This window comes from Dendropsophus ebraccatus, unplaced genomic scaffold (assembly GCF_027789765.1).
Source record: "Dendropsophus ebraccatus isolate aDenEbr1 unplaced genomic scaffold, aDenEbr1.pat pat_scaffold_1548_ctg1, whole genome shotgun sequence".
Lineage (NCBI taxonomy): Eukaryota > Metazoa > Chordata > Amphibia > Anura > Hylidae > Dendropsophus > Dendropsophus ebraccatus.
The window spans coordinates 1-16075 of record NW_027208970.1 but is presented as its reverse complement, the minus strand read 5'-3'; the positions used below and the strand labels follow the sequence as shown (position 1 = coordinate 16075).

The 16075-nt window shown below is 41.0% G+C and overlaps 1 pseudogene; it reads right to left on the bottom strand.

Moving 5' to 3' along the window:
- Positions 1 to 1712: 1712 nt before the first annotated feature.
- LOC138775324 (interleukin-18 receptor accessory protein-like) lies at positions 1713 to 15959 on the bottom strand (annotated as a pseudogene).
- Between the last annotated feature and the right edge of the window lie 116 nt (positions 15960 to 16075).

The following is a 16075-nucleotide window of genomic DNA, read 5'->3' as shown; positions in this document are numbered from 1 at the left end:
TCTTGAAATACTTCTCTGTTATACAGGTTATTTGATCCACATCAGAAAACACATAGGATGAGCATGCATATATTTTTTACACTTTTTGTTTATTTCAAAGACACTTAATTTATTTACAATCCACAATATTGCTAGAAGCTTTTCACCACTTTATGCACAAGATGCTACATTGGAGGCTGGATTTATAAATGTACATTCATACATTCATTCATTCATTCATACATACATACATACATACATAAAAATGAGGAAAAGACATCTCTCTCTTCTTTGTATTCACATTTGTCTTTGGCACAAAAGACTGCATGAAAAGTGATATGAATACTGAAAAAAAACCTGCATGTGCAAATACGGGCTTAGGAAGATTTTTTTTATCTTAAAAACAGCTAGAAAACTACATAGTTATGTAAGCAGAAAGACTAGCCATACCTTTATTGTAGTTGACCAAGGCTGCAATCAACTAAAAAAAAATATTTTTCATCAAGGCATGGGCAGGGCACTGAAATGCATTAAACTGCCCAGGCCACACCTGTTTGAAACTGTACAACAGCAATAAAAAGCATTTTCGGGTGATTGCACCCATCGATAATTACAATAAAGGTATGAATAGTCTCACTGCATTTGCATGCCGTGTTTCCCTGAAATTAAGACATCCTCTGTAAATAAGGCATAGTGGAGGATTTACACGATAGCTTAAAATAAGGCACCCCCGAAAAATAAGACCCCCCGCCAACGTACACCACCAGCCCCATGTGGTCCTTCACCGTCGGTGCCACAGGCATACTGCTGGTCAATGGCCAAATACCAGGGTCAGACCCTCCAAATTGCATGGATTATAGTCTATGTCTTTTCATTGTGTTAATTTTATGTAGAGGTTGCAGAAAACTTAGTATGAGGTCCAAGTAGTAGTTCCTTTTGTCCTTAGTGGGGTGCTAGCCTCTTGCATGAAACATATGGATCTATGACAAAGAGTGCATGTGCTCAAAACACATCTTCATATCAAACTTGAAGTTCTGTGGAAGGTATGTTGCAGATTTTAATGAACAGAATGAAGAAAGTCACTGTGACTTGGAGTCAGATTGAGCCACATGTGGATCTGAGCACCTTAAAGGGGTTGTCCAACGATAAAAAATTATTCACAGAATAACACACATTACAAAGTTATACAAATTTGTTATGTATGTTATGTCTGTGAATGGCCCCCTTCCCCGTGTCCCACCACCCCCACCCGTGTACCCGGAAGTGTACTGTGCCAATCGCGGCTGAGCGGCTGATGACGCGGCCACGTCATCAGCTGCTCAGCCGCGATTGGCTGAGCACAGTTATGCTCAGCCAATCGCGGCTGAGCTTCGGATGACGCTGCAAAGGGCGGCCGGCACTCGGGAAGATCCGCCGGCCTCCCGAAGAAGACGTCACTGCTGAGGATTGGAGACCGTGGACGACACGAGATGCGGTGAGTATAATGCACCACACTTCCGGGTCTAGCGTGGGTGGGGGAAACACGGGGAAGGGGGCCATTCACAGACATAACATACATTACAAAGTTGTATAACTTTGTAATGTGTGTTATTCTGTGAATAATTTTTTATCGCCGGACAACCCCTTTAAGGAGAGGTGATCTAGATTTTGTGCACTTTATTACTTAGTATGAAACACAAATGCATTGTCTTAATAACTTATGTATTTTCTATTTAAAAATTATACAAAAGAAATCATATTCTTACACTTTCCTTGTGTTTTTTCACTGGCATATAATACCTGATTGTTTTCCAAAATTTTGAAGTATTAGCAGATTTACTATTCAGGTCCCCTTTCCAGGAGAGGGTAGGAAGAGCTCTTAAAGCCTTTTTTACTATGTGAGGTAAAGTCTCTGGTTCTTTAAAGGGCTTTAACTTAATCAGAATCAGTTTGAGGCTTTCCTGTTCCTCCAGAGAGCATGTAATAGCTGCCTGGAGCTCGAATAGGCGTGGGCCTGTGATGTATCTCTGCGACAGTACGAAAATAGCTCGCCGGCTTCTCTTAATGATCTTCGCAATATCTTCAACATAGGCTGCAAAAAATTAAAATGAGAATCTGTAAATATGGGATAAACACATAGCACTGAAAAAAATGGCAGACATGTCATGATTCTACACCAGCACCCAATAGAAGGTCCCACTTGTTAATGTTTTTAGGGTTTTTTAGAGTTTGTTCACACAGGCAAAAACTCTGCCCAGACTTGGCGTTGAGTTTGACGTACTGTAGTTTTTTATGTGTTTTTTCAGGCATTTTTGTCAAGCTCCCATTGATTTCAAAGGGAGCTTCTGATCGGAGTGACTTCTTTTCTCAGCACTGATTTTTCAGCATTGTTTTTCAAAGACAACAAACTTTTTAAAAACATTCTGAATTGAAGTCAATGCGAGCTAGAAACAGTGGATTTTTGGGGTGATTTTTCTCAAAGAACCAATATATCACACAGGGTTGACAAAGTAAAAAGACATTGCGCCTTTAAGTTATCTCATTTCCTGGTCTCTGCGATAAGGGAAACACATATCTCCCACATCTAGGGTGGTATATAACTCTTATTTATAAAAACACGGAAAAAGATCTGTTTGTTCTTTACAGTACTGCTTCCTTTTTCTGACACAGGGTTAAATGATGTATTTCCAGTTGCCTGCACAACACACTATATGGATTCATACATGTACATGCATGTAAGCAGCCTGCTAGCTGGGATTAGACTAACATACTTAAAATACCAGCCTAGTATTGTGTTAATATTCCCTGGAGGTAAACTGGATTTTTAAGTTGTGGAAATAGTAATGAACAGCTAAATTCAGACAGTGTTCAATGTTCTAAGGCAGGGATGGGGAACCTTCGGCCCTCCAGCTGTGGCAAAAATACAATTCCCATCATGCCTGGACAGACAAAACTTTACTTGTAGAATGTAATTGAGTATAATATTGCCATGTAATATTTATAGTACAGCAGTTTTATAACGTACTGATTAAGATAAAGAAGTGGCAGAAATGCGCAAGTATTAAGAAACAGTATTATCCCCTCTTTTTCAAGTACCTTTAATAACCCAAGATATAATTCTGTAGACTTGTCTTACCTCCTCCTGGCAAAATATCCCTTTCCAAGATACAGAGTTTGTAGTTATAGTTGTCCTCTAGTACACTTGGTAACAACTGTGTTGCAAATTGCTCATCCTCATAGTTGTCACAAAAGTTTTCTGTAATTTCTTCACCAAACTCAAAAGTTTGGGTTGCATATGAAATAAAGGCATCAAAGTCTTTGTTATCTAAAAAAAAATAGCTATGTTATCACTTACCAATTGGATTTAGACAGAAAAAATATATACTCAGTCACATGCAGAAAACATTGGTTTAACCCTACAAACACCCCCAACCCATACAAATACATAGACACAGACACACACTTTCATTACACTATTAGGCAGCAATTGCTTCACTCCACCATGTTTGACTCATAGGGGGACTTTTATCAAAACTGGCATACTCATACACCAGTCTTAAATAAAGCCCTGGACGAGTTTACTAAGAGGCGTACACATTGCGGCACAAATCTACACTTCTTCTTCTACACATCTCAGAAGCAGGTGTACAGTTGTATCATGATTTCTGCCTGCGAGCAGTTGTAAATCATAATAAATCTGGTGCAGGAGGTCCTCCCCGCACCATCCCTGCTTGCCCTTTAAGCAAGCAGAAGTTACAGCTGGCATAAGCCAAGAAGGGCAAGAAACTGCACCTTCTCCCTGGAGTATGCCAGGGGTGCAACATTGATAATGTGCAAGGAGTTGGGGCAGTGGTTTTTGAGTATTTAGGTCCTTGAATTATGCTATTAAATCAATTCATCCATATCATAATTACTTTATCAGTAAAATAAGAACTTAAATTTTGATGATGCCTTTTAGAAAATTTAGTATAATGTTTTACTCACAGTTATGTATTTATTTCAAGGGTAGAGGATAAAGATCTTACCTCCAATTGTTTCATCCTTTGACAGATAATGGCGATAAAGCAACACTATTTCAACCCAGTATACATACACTGTTCCGGCACAAATAAGCATGATCAGCAATAATGCTACAGATGCACACAATATATATATCAGGAACACTGCATCTGTTGGCAGTAAAAAAAAATGTTGATATAATTGATACAAAATTATATAATTGATACAAAAATGATGAGTATAATGCAGCACTCCAGGGGAAAAAATCCTGTTTGTTAAACCGTGCCTATTACTATAGTAATTCAAGTTAATGTGGTGCTGTGTCAAGTTGTGCTGCCTTGTCCAGATGCCAGCTAATGACTCTACTGGGAACTGCTTATTTTTCTACAGAAAAGTCCATACCTTCCTGCAAGGTTTACAACTAGAGATGAGCGAACCGGGAATTTCGGCATTTGATTAGCTGGGGCTGCTGAAGTTGGATAAAGCTCTAAGGTTGTCTGGAAAACATGGATACAGCAAATGACTATATCCATGTTTTTCCACATAGCCTTAGGGCTTTATCCAAGTTCAGCAGCCACCGCTAATCAAATGCCGAAAGTTCGGGTTCGGATGGACTCGAGCATGCTCGAGGTTTGCTCATCTCTATTTACGACATGAAAAGTAGGATCTCTTAGTAAAAGTGACAGCGATCAGCTGAGAACCAGAAAAATGCACGATTCTTGGCTGATTGTGTCTTTAGAGAAGGCTTCAAAATTGTTCATTATCCGCTGCACATCTTCCTGTGTAAACAGGGGATGTGAGGCCGATAACAACAAAGGCAAACTGACAGCACAAAAATACCTATATCCATTCTGTCAGTTACCAGATCACACAGCAGTGCATACTTACCTGCTGCTGCTGTGATCCAGTGTAACAGGCCAAAGTATACCCCCAGACTAGACTATACCCGGGGTTAAAATGGCCTAGGCTAGATTATACTCCAGGGTATATTTTGGCCTAGGCCAATTCATACCACCTCAGGCCAATTTATACCCCCATGAAATCAGTAGCATTGAGTGATAGACACAAGAATTACTTAATTTTTCAACATTTTATTGGGGGTTCGGCATTTGTCTACTGAGATAAGTGACAAGCTTCTGATGTAAATCTTAGACTGTTAAGGATTTGAATCTGTATAGTCTGGAGGAAAGAAGGGAAAAGAGGGGACATGATTGAAACCTTTAAGTATGTTAAAGGACTAAAAAAGGTTCTGAAGGAAGTGTTTTTAGTAAAAAAAAAAAAAAAAACCTCAAGAACAAGAGGACACAGTGAGAGGTTAGTTGGGGGAAAGATCACATGCAACTTGAGAAAATATTACTTTACTGAAAGAGTAGCAGACACTTGGAACAAACGTCCAGCAGATGTGGTTGGCAAATCTACAATAACAGAAATCAAACATGCCTGGGATAAACATATATCTATCCTAAGTAGAGATGAGCGAATACGATTCGATTGAGTAGGTATTCGATCGAATATTGCGGTATTCGAAAGATTCAAATACAATCGAGTAGTGTGTTGAATACGCGGCAAACATTTGAAGCCCTCCCATCGCACTTGGCGCTTTTTTTAATCCAATCACCATGCAGAGAGGCCTTGAGGGACCCTGGGAGAACGCACGCAGCGCGAAAACGGCATCTACCCTCATTGGATGGCTAAACCACATGACCTTGAATATTTAAGACTTGATTTCCGCCTCTCGACTGCAGATGCGCTTTCAACCTAGTCAGGGAGAGTTGTTCGAGCAGAGAGAGAGAGGTTTTAATAGCGTTTTGGTTAGCAAGGCTTACTACAGAACCCAAAAGTCCTTTTCAGGGCTAATGTCCATCAAAAAAGTCATCTGTGGAGTCTGCATCCAAAGCAATTCAGCAGCAGCTGTATTCATTCCAGTACCCTGTGTGTACAAGTGGCTTATAGTGTCCCTGGTTTAGCCCACTAAGGGCACGTTAACCATATACCTATTGTGCCAGTTGCCCAGTAAAAGGCACGTGATACCTATTGTGCCAGTTGCCCAGTAAAAGGCAAGTAATATCTATTGTGCCAGTTTCCCAGTAAAAGGCAAGTGATACCTATTGTGCTTGTTGCCCAGTAAAAGGCACGTGATACATATTGTTCTAGTAGCCCACAAAAAGGCACGTCATACATACTGTTCCAGTAACGTTCGTACAGCCTGATGCGTGATACGCACGAATAACATGACACTCTATAGATGCACATTGGAATCCTGTATGTAACGCTGCGCAAGAAATGCGAACGAAATGTGTGAACATTGCCGTAAACCGTTCGTAAATATTTTTCCTTCGCAACTGCCGAAAGTGGCATTATACTGCGATTTTGGGGTGTTGGGTGCACCCAGGCATGCTCCCCCTAATGTCCTAGTGTCATTCCAGAGGTGTTTGCATCGTTTAGGGAGGTTTCATGGGAGACTTGGTGACCTCCAAGTGGTCGAATTTTGATTTCCAAATGGCGAGAATTTTTTTTCCCATACACTATAATGGGATTGAATATTCGTTCGAATAGTCGAATCTCGGTGCCTATTCGATTCAAATTCTCGAAAGTTGAATATTTCACTACTCGCTCATCTCTAATCCTAAGATAATAGGAAGGGAAATACTAAAAGGGTAGACTAGATTGACCCAGTGGTCTTTTTCTGCCAACAATCTTCTATGTTTTTATGTTAAAAATATAAACACATAGGGGGATATTATCAAACCTGGTGTAAAGTAAAACTGTCTCAGTTGACCTTTTATTTTCCAAAGAGTCTGTGAGAAATGAAAAGTGGAATCTGATTGGTTGCTAGGGGAAGTTTCACTTTACACCATGTTTGAAAAATCTCCCCCATAGGAGACATTTATCATTTTGCACATTTTATTTTCAGCTAATAAGGAGATTTTGTGCACTTCATAAATATCTGTGCAAGACGTATAAAGGGTTTTGCGGGGGTTGTTCTATTAACTAGTTTTCAGTAGATTTATCATGTACAAATTTCATTTTTTTGCGCAAAATCCTACCCTAGCATAGCTTTGTAGCCAAGCTGTTTAAGGCTGGGTTCACACTGCGTTTTTGCAGTCGTTCCCCACACACACACACACACCTTCCCTCTGTTTTTTTGCAAAATGGATGAAAAAAAGGAAGCGTTTGTGTGCCTCCGTTTTGATCAGTTTTTTCCATTAACTTCCATAATAAAAAAAACAGTTTAAAAAAATGATAAAAATGAATGCGTTTTTTTAAGCGTACACAAAAAACATGGTTGATCGCGTTTTTGTGTACACTAAAAAAAGATTCGGTTTGATCCGTTTTTCTGTTTGCAAAAAAAAGGATGAAAAAACGGACTGCAAAAAATGCGATGTGAACCCAGACTTAGACAAAAATTGTGCAATAAATTGTGCAAGATGTATCAGGGCGTCTAGTGAAGATTTTTGTGCAACAACTGTAAAATTTTGTGCAGCCCATAAAAACCTCCTCCTGCTCATAAAAATTACTGCAGATGATGCACTGACGGGACAGCGCCATCTACTGTCAGCTCAATGTAAGCTCTGTACAATATTTCCCAACAAGAGGAAGCAGCTGTGTGAGTATGATTAAAAAAAAAAATCTGCACAATTTTCAACAAATTAGAGATAAAGTGAGAAAACCGGTGAAGTAATCACATTATGACCTAGAGGGATATATTTTGGCCTAAGCTGTTTTACACCCCCTGGTATAAAATATATATCCCCTGGGGTATACTGTGGCCTGGGCCAGAAGTGATAAAACCAGTGACATAACTTGGAGGGATATAGTCTGGCCTAGACTGTTTACACCCCCAAATATAGAGTTTATTCCCTAGGGTCTACTGGCCTTGGGCTATGTTACACCCAGGGGTATAGTTTGGTCTAGGCTATTTTACCCATTGGGTATAGTCAGGGGCGGTCTTGGCATTTCTGGGGCCCCAAGCGAAGTTATGTCTGGGCCCCCCCCCCTCAACACACGCTCCACAACAATAGACCGCTGTGTGCTGCCCCCAGTAGTATATACCCCTTGTGCACTACCGCCAGTAATATATACTCCTAGTGTGCTGCCCCCAATAGTATATACCCCTTGTGTCCTGCCCCCCAGTAGTATATACCCCTTGTGTGCTTCCCCCAGTAGTATATAGACCCCTGTGTGTTCACCCAGTTATATATAGCCCCCCCGTGTGCTCCCCCAGAAGTATATAGACCCCCCGTGTGCTCCCCCAGAAGTATATAGACCCCCCCGTGTGCTACCCCAGAAGTATATAGACCCCTGTGTGCTGCCCCCAGTCGTATATACCCACTGTGTGCTGCCCCCAGTTGTATATACCCCCTGTGTGCTCCCCCACTAATAAATAGCCCCCCTGTGTGCTCCCTCAGGGGTATTTAGCCCCCCTGTGTGCTCCCCCACTTGGATATAGACCTCCTGTGTGCTCCCCCACTTGGATATAGACCCTTTTGTGCTCCTCCAGTTCTATATAAACCCTCTGTGTGGTTCCCCCAGTAGTATATAGACCCCCTGTGTGCCCCACCAGTATTATATAGACCCCTTGTGTGCTGCTCCAGTAGTATACAGACCCCTGTGTGCTCCCCCAGTTATATATAGACCCCCTGTGTGCTGCCCCCAGCAGTATATAGACCACCTGTGTGCCTCACCAGTAGTATATAGACCCCCTGTATGTTCCCCCAGTAGTATATATGGACCCCCTGTGTGCCCACCAGTAGTATATAGACCCCTGTGTGCTCCACCAGTAGTATATAGACCCCCTGTGTGCTCCCCCAGTGGTATATAGCCCCCGGTGCTCCCCAGCTTGAATATAGACCTCCTGTGTGCTCTCCAAGTTGTGTATAGACCCCATTCTGCTGCCCCAAGTAGTGTATAGACCCCCTGTGTGCTGCCCCCATTAGTATATAGACCCCTCTGTGAAGCCCCAGTAGTCTATAGCCCCCCTGTGTGCTCCCCCAGTTATATATAGCCCCCCCTGTGTGCTCCACCTGTTATATAGCCCCCCTGTGTGCTCCCCCCATTTATATAGACCCCCGATGTGAGCTCCCCCAGTTAAACAGACCCCTGTGTGCTCCCCCTCCCATATAGTATATAACACAATAAACAAACACTTATACTCACCTGGGTCCGGGCGTCTCCTCTTCTCTTCACTCTTGTGGCCGCAGGAAGGGTTTTCCCTGCGATCTCAAGAGGCTGCACTCCCCTTGTCCTGGCGCCGATGCTCCAGTGATGTCACTGGAGTGCCGACACCAGAGGACAAAGAGCCACTTGTGACCGCAGGGAAAACACTTCCTGCAGCCACAAGAGTGACTGACAGGAAGGAAGCCAATGGCTCCCGCCCTGTCAGTGCTGCTGCATGTAACTATGAGAGCTCATTACGAGTGCTCATAGTCACAGTTCAGATGGCAGCAGCGAGCGGGGGCAGCGGCCCTGTCCAGCCGTCTTGAGCACAAGAGCGGGGCATGGGGGCCCCCTTGGATGCTTGGTGCCAAAGACCGCCACTGGGTATAGTTTGGCCTAGGTTTTTTATACCCCGGGGTATATTCAGGCCTGGAGGGGTATAGTTTGGCCTTGGCTATTTTATATCCCGGGGTATAACTGGACGGGGGTTAATCCAGCCTGCTACACTGGCATCCTGTTCTCTTGCTCTCCGGTCCAGCCACTGAATCTTCAGTCTGCTGCCTCCTTCAGCAGAATGCAGATACGCGACTGGATGAGAGAGCCAGAGAACAGAATGCTGGTGCCAACAAAATGGTGACTCCCACACACATGGTGTCTCCCACACACCCCCTTCTTCCCTATATCTCTATAGCACAAATTAAAAGATTAGGAGCAGCAAGGTGGGCATTATAAAACAGTACTGAGAAGTATAAGCTGTGAAATAAGCCCCAGATTAAAATCTAACATGCACAGTAAGCTCTTGAGTAGACTCTGTATGTGTCTCTGTCTTCCTCTGCCTACTCGACCCTTCACTCTCTCCATAGACTTGCTGTACACCATATAACCTGACAGGCAAATTTCCATCAATGTTCCTCAAAGTTTTCAATTACCTGTTTCTTTTTTGGACAACTTGAATGTAGTTGTAACATTGCCCACTGAATTTTGAGCATAGCACTGAAATATTGTATGTAGATCATTCGATGTTACTCTATCCAACGTCATATTGAAGAAACAGTCATATCCTTTCAGATGGTTGGTGTTGTTTAAACTAAAAATAAAATGAAAAATTATATAAGGCTGGTTTCACACTACGTTTTTTTCATCAGTCTTTGCAAAAAAAAAAAAAAAAAAAGATTAAAAAAGAATGGGAAAAAGGATGTATTTGTATGCAGCCCTTTTATCCATTTTTCCACTGACTTTTATTATAAAAAATGGATCAAAACGCATCCGTATTTTTTAACATACACAAAACATAGCTGACTTTGTGTGTTTGGCAGGTGTCATTTGTTAGGGTAAAGTAATATAATAAATATGCTAAGTGTTTGCACAAGCAGCCTGTGAGCTAGGGTACATATGAAAGTGCATTAAAAAGAGAAATTTAGATTGAAAAGAATGATGTTCATGCTTTGCTCTGTGTTGATCAAACTCTCGCTGAGCACTTTTTTCTATGGAAAAGGGGTGTGGCCTGGAAATGATGTAACTGTTAAAGCGACTCTGTACCCACAATCTGACCCCACCAAACCGCTTGTACCTTCAGATAGCTGCTTTTAATCCAAGATCTGTCCTGGGATCCGTTCAGCAGTTTGATGCAGTTATTGTCCTAAAAAACAACTTTTAAACTGGCAGCCCTGTGCCCAATGGCCTGGGCTTAAATTGTGTATGCATTAGGCTGGCACAACCTCTCCATCCCTCCTCCCGCCCTCCTCATCATTAGGAATGCTCCAGGTAGATTGTCTCCTATTCCTCAGCTGTGTGAGCACGGCACATGGGCTGGATCATTAAGGCACCTGTGCAATGTTCAGCATGGAGAAAATGTTCCAGTGGCATTCCTAATGATAAAGAGGGTGGGGAGGAGGGACGGAGGGGTGGTGCAAAGTTAGGGCACAGATACTCTAAGCCCTGGCCGTTGGGCGCAGGGCTGCCGGATTAAAAGTTGTTTTTATGACAATAACTGCATCACCTGCCAAACTGACCCAAGGACAGATCTTGGATTAAAAGCAGCTATCTAAAGGTACAAGTGGTTTGGTGGGGGGTCAGATTGTGGGTACAGAGTCACTTTAAAATAGAATCTAGCAACTGTACAACGCTACAAGTTTATGGTCAGATTTTATTTTACCATAGTTTACGGCCTCCAGAATGTTCCTCTTCGACCAGATGCAGTACTCTCCATTTGATTATTGGATCAAAATTTCTTTCAAAGCCAAACTGAATCTGAAACTTAATGTGATGGGTTTTCCTGATCAGGAAAAAAAAATATTTATAATATATTATATTAAAGTTTATTAAATGCACAATGCAAGATGGCACTGTCCAAGCAAGGTAGTATCAAAAGCTCCAGCATTATTCAGGACACCATGGTGAGAGGTACCATTTAAACAAACTGTGCACTTGTGGAAGTTAAACATACACAGAAGAGTTTTCAGTCGGCATTTAAACAATGATTGTTTCTATTTATTGTCAGCAAGCACTGAAAGGGATCGACTATCTTACACAAATAATTATGAAGGATACATCATTTCATTTTCACACACAAATAGGGACATGAACCAAGATTGTCTGTGTTTAGCAGTTTACTCTTCTAGGTATAGAATGTTTAATACCTCTTCATTTATCAGTAAAGGATACCTTTAAATCACAATCTCTGTGTATTTTGGTGTGTGGTATAGGGTGGTCTGTGATATCTGAAATTTACTAACAACTTACACCAGTGTGCCAGCGTTAAATTCTGATATATTTTGAGCATAAAAAGGCCACACCCTCTCTGCGTACAATCATGGCCACTGCCCCGCCCTCTTTCCACCTTGCTAGCGAGAGTAGCAGAGGTGGCAAACATTTGCACACTTTTTGCAACATGGGTGTTTGGGCAAAAATTGTGCGAATTTTTTATTTATTTATTTTTGTTGGGGGGGGGGGAGGGGGGATAGTCTAAGCAATCATTGGTGCCTTCCATTCTCCTGAAATATCCCAGAAGTGAGGTCTACAATGCAGAGAAAAAACATTTTGAGCAATGTACAATAGTGTATGTGCAATTGAGGCCATAGATACCATTTAGCTTTGTCATGGCTACTCTTGGCTACATGGCCAAGCACCAGTCTAGCAAATAGCAGTAAAATCACTAGCATCTTACCAATTTCTGCTTTGATTTCTGTCCCATTGGTTGGACCTATTATTCTGGGGGCTCTTGTGTATGGGAGCTGCAAGAAAATATAAATATATTGCACAAAGACTTTGTTTATTTTATGTGTCCAATTCATTTGCATTAAAGTTTAGTTTCTCGTAAGGATGTTCTTTTGGCGTGTTGACATTCCCGCATATCTGACAGCTGCATATACGGTAGTAAAAACTAGTGAGTCAGCTCCCTATTGGCAGAAGTGCTTTTCTAAGAACTAATTATAGGTTATGGTGAATTGAAATTATGTTTCCATTTAAAATATTACACCACTTTCAAACATTTCTAGAACCCCATAGAGTGTCCAGGTACAACCACTTCTAAAATATGGCATTAAACCTGAGGGCTAATAAATCTGGACTACTTCCTAGCTTATTTAGGAGCCCAGCCAATGCCCTTAATGAGTCCTCACTATATTTATTATTTGACTGATCTTATATATTGAATCTAGTTGATTACTATACGTTTCTATCAGATCTGACCTTTTAAGGCTGGACTAAATGTTTTTCTTGTTGTGTTGCGTATTGTCAAGCAATTTGGCAATTTTCTCTGTGTTTGCGTCTTGGGGTTTATGTGCCAGGCCTGCAAGTCTGGCCCTGTGCAGCTGCAAATTTACAGGCAAATTTCACAGCAGTTCTATATATTCTAGTATCTAGCAAAATCAATTATTAAGCATATGTTATTGCCCAACAAATGTCATGAAAATTACTAATAGACACTTATTATGGGAAACGCACCTATAGTGCATTTTCCCTGCACTTACTACGGCATGGCGTGTTCAGGTCTCTGTAAAGTTGGTGATGTCACGTCACATAAATTGCCAGCTCCTGCTGCTCCAGTCTGTCCCACTAAAGGGATAAGCCCTTCCATCCTCCCCCAGCTCCCTGCACCTTCTGTATGCCGGCGGCCCTCGGCACCACTAGTCCAGCAGCCACTGGCTCCCGCTGCTCCCCGCTATCCCTGACAGTTCTCCCCTCAGCGGGGATCACCCCCTCCATCCTCCCCCGCTCTCTGCGCCTCTCTCTACCTGTCTGTATGCCAGCGCTGGAGCAGCAGCAGACTGCAAATTGATGTAACGTGATGTCACCAACTTTGCAGAGAAATGAACAGGCCATGCTGTAATAAGTGCAGGAAAAAACTACCATAGGTTCATTTTCCAAAATAAGTGTCTATTAGTCATTTTCATAACATTTATTGGGCAATAACATATCTTAAAATTGATTGTTCCCGGAGTTCTCCTTTAAGTGCTATCCCCATAACACTTCTGCTCTAGGCCACAGGCTCTCAGGTACATAATGGCAAGTACTGTCCCTGGGTATTGCAGGTCTGAAGATAATTTTTATTGCATGTGTCCACCAGTAATAAAATATTACAGATTTAGCAGAAAGCACTTACCACCAACTAAAACCTGAAGAGTTGCTCTCATTATCCATTCATTACCATTATCATCTAAATTATAATCACAAGTGTAAATTCCAGAATCTTCTGGATATATTGAAGAGAAGTTGATATCATTATTATTTATGTTTAAAGAAAAGCGGGTTGGAGATGTCACAGATTCAAAATTCACACTCTGAAATAAAAATTAGGAGCCTTGGTTCAGCAATATTATATTTATAAACAAACAATCCTACAAAAATAAGTAGTCAGCATCTCTTAGTTTTGTAATTACTGTAATTTCTTAACATATTCCTTTTTTTTTTTAAGGTAAAGTTTGGCTCTCCATTATTTGCAGGCAATATAGTTCTTGAAATTGAAAAGCCCATGCACAATATTGACTTAAAGGCTATGGACACCTTTGAATAAAAAAAATTTTTATTAACGAAATGTACTTATTATGGTTAAAAAAAATTCCATCTTTTTAAAAAATTTAGCTCAGTTTCTTTTCTGCAGCCTGCATGTTTTCACATATAGAAAAGGCTGATCTTCTTCCACAGCTCCCACCCTGACCCCATAACCCGCTCCTCCACGCATGATGTCTGTGCGTGTAATAGCAGAGAACGAGGAGGAAGCCAGAACAGATCTGACAGGTCGGTACTCTCTTCCTCCTTACATCACTTCATGTAATAGGGCCCTTAGTTTCCTGCTTTTATCTCTTTCCCTGAGCGAGATAATTAACGACCAGACTCAAGTACAATGCAATAATAAAATAAAAAAATCCATTCAGAGATCACCAATTAATTTAAAAGTTTTCTACAGTAAAATATACTTTCTTGTCAATAAGAATACATTTTATCACTAGTACCCCTAGATCCCTGGGTGGTGTTGTAAATTTTTCCGCAATGAATTCTTCTGATATGTAATATATTTTCCACAGTGTATACAGTACTTTTTTTTAATCATGACTATTCCTTTATGCCTACATTTATGCCAGATTAGGGAATACAACTTACTACAACTAATTTAATAAAACTCACCTTGTACCATGTGACATTTGTAAAAATGGTCCCTTTACAATTTAGTGAAGGACATGAGATAGATGGCTTTTCAGCGGTTTGTAAAATAAAAATTTCTAGAGCCATATTTTAAACAGTTTCCTTTCCTTCGACACGTAATAATATTTTCATGCAGAGATTTCTCATTCTGTATTAACAGGGTAGAAAAAATGGTAACTGACATACAAGATAATATAAGGAAGTAATAACATAAGACAAAAGAAAGAAATTTGACTGGTGATCGTTATTACTACCCAAACATGATTTAACCTGTTTATCTGGTCTGATCTAGAATTCAAGTTAAGGCTATGTTCACACACAGTGTTTTTGGTCAGTATTTTGGTTATCATTTTCAACTAAAACCAGGAGTGGATTAAAAACAAAGAAAGGTTATGTTCCCACACTGTTGAAATTGAGTGAATGGCTGTCATTTAACTGCAATTAATGGCCGTTATTTCAAAACAACCACCAAAATACTGAGCAAAAATTACTGTGTGTGAACATAGCCTAAAGGAGTATTCCCATCTGGAGTAGTTATGCCCTATCCAAGGTATAGGACATAATTAAGAGATGGCAGGTGTGGGGACTCCTGAAATCCCTGCTTAAATGGAGCTGCCGGCCACACATGGGCACTACTGTTTCATTCATTCTCTACAGAGCAGCCAAAGAAAATGAAAACTGCATTTGTGTCTCTTTGGAAGCCCTGTAGTGGATAAATGAAGCAGCATGCATGCTCCATTCAGTGGGAATTTCGGCATCCCCATACTTGAGATCGCAGGGGTCAGTCCCAACACAATCCTTAGTTATGGCATATCCTTTCCAGGGTTCCAAGCTAAGAGGGAACATTGGTCACATGACCCTTATAGGTTCATGCCCCGAGTGACATTTGTTATAACATGCCCAGATGAGAAACCCCCTTGAATGTTGTGCGTGTGCATTTCTTATTCTGTCAGTTTACTTACTGGCATATGTAGTTGCCAGAGTGACTCCTTTCCAATGTGGATATCTGAAAAGAGTTCCATTCTGTTCACATTCATGTCATTTCTGCTTTTCACTTCTTCAAGACCTTTGTCAGGACTTTGTATGAACAACTAACTGTGTCTTTTCCGTTTTTAGTAGATTATAGGATGGTGAACATTGAAAGTATACAATTTCTTCAGCATATACTAGATATCGATAATGTGGTTCTTTGTCTAAGCAGTCTAAAAAAATATCACACAAAGAGAAATAAAATCCTTGTAATGAGTGATGGTGCAGATTGAAAGTTATACATCCGAAAATGAATAAGGGACAATTATCACACTAACAACTGGATCTA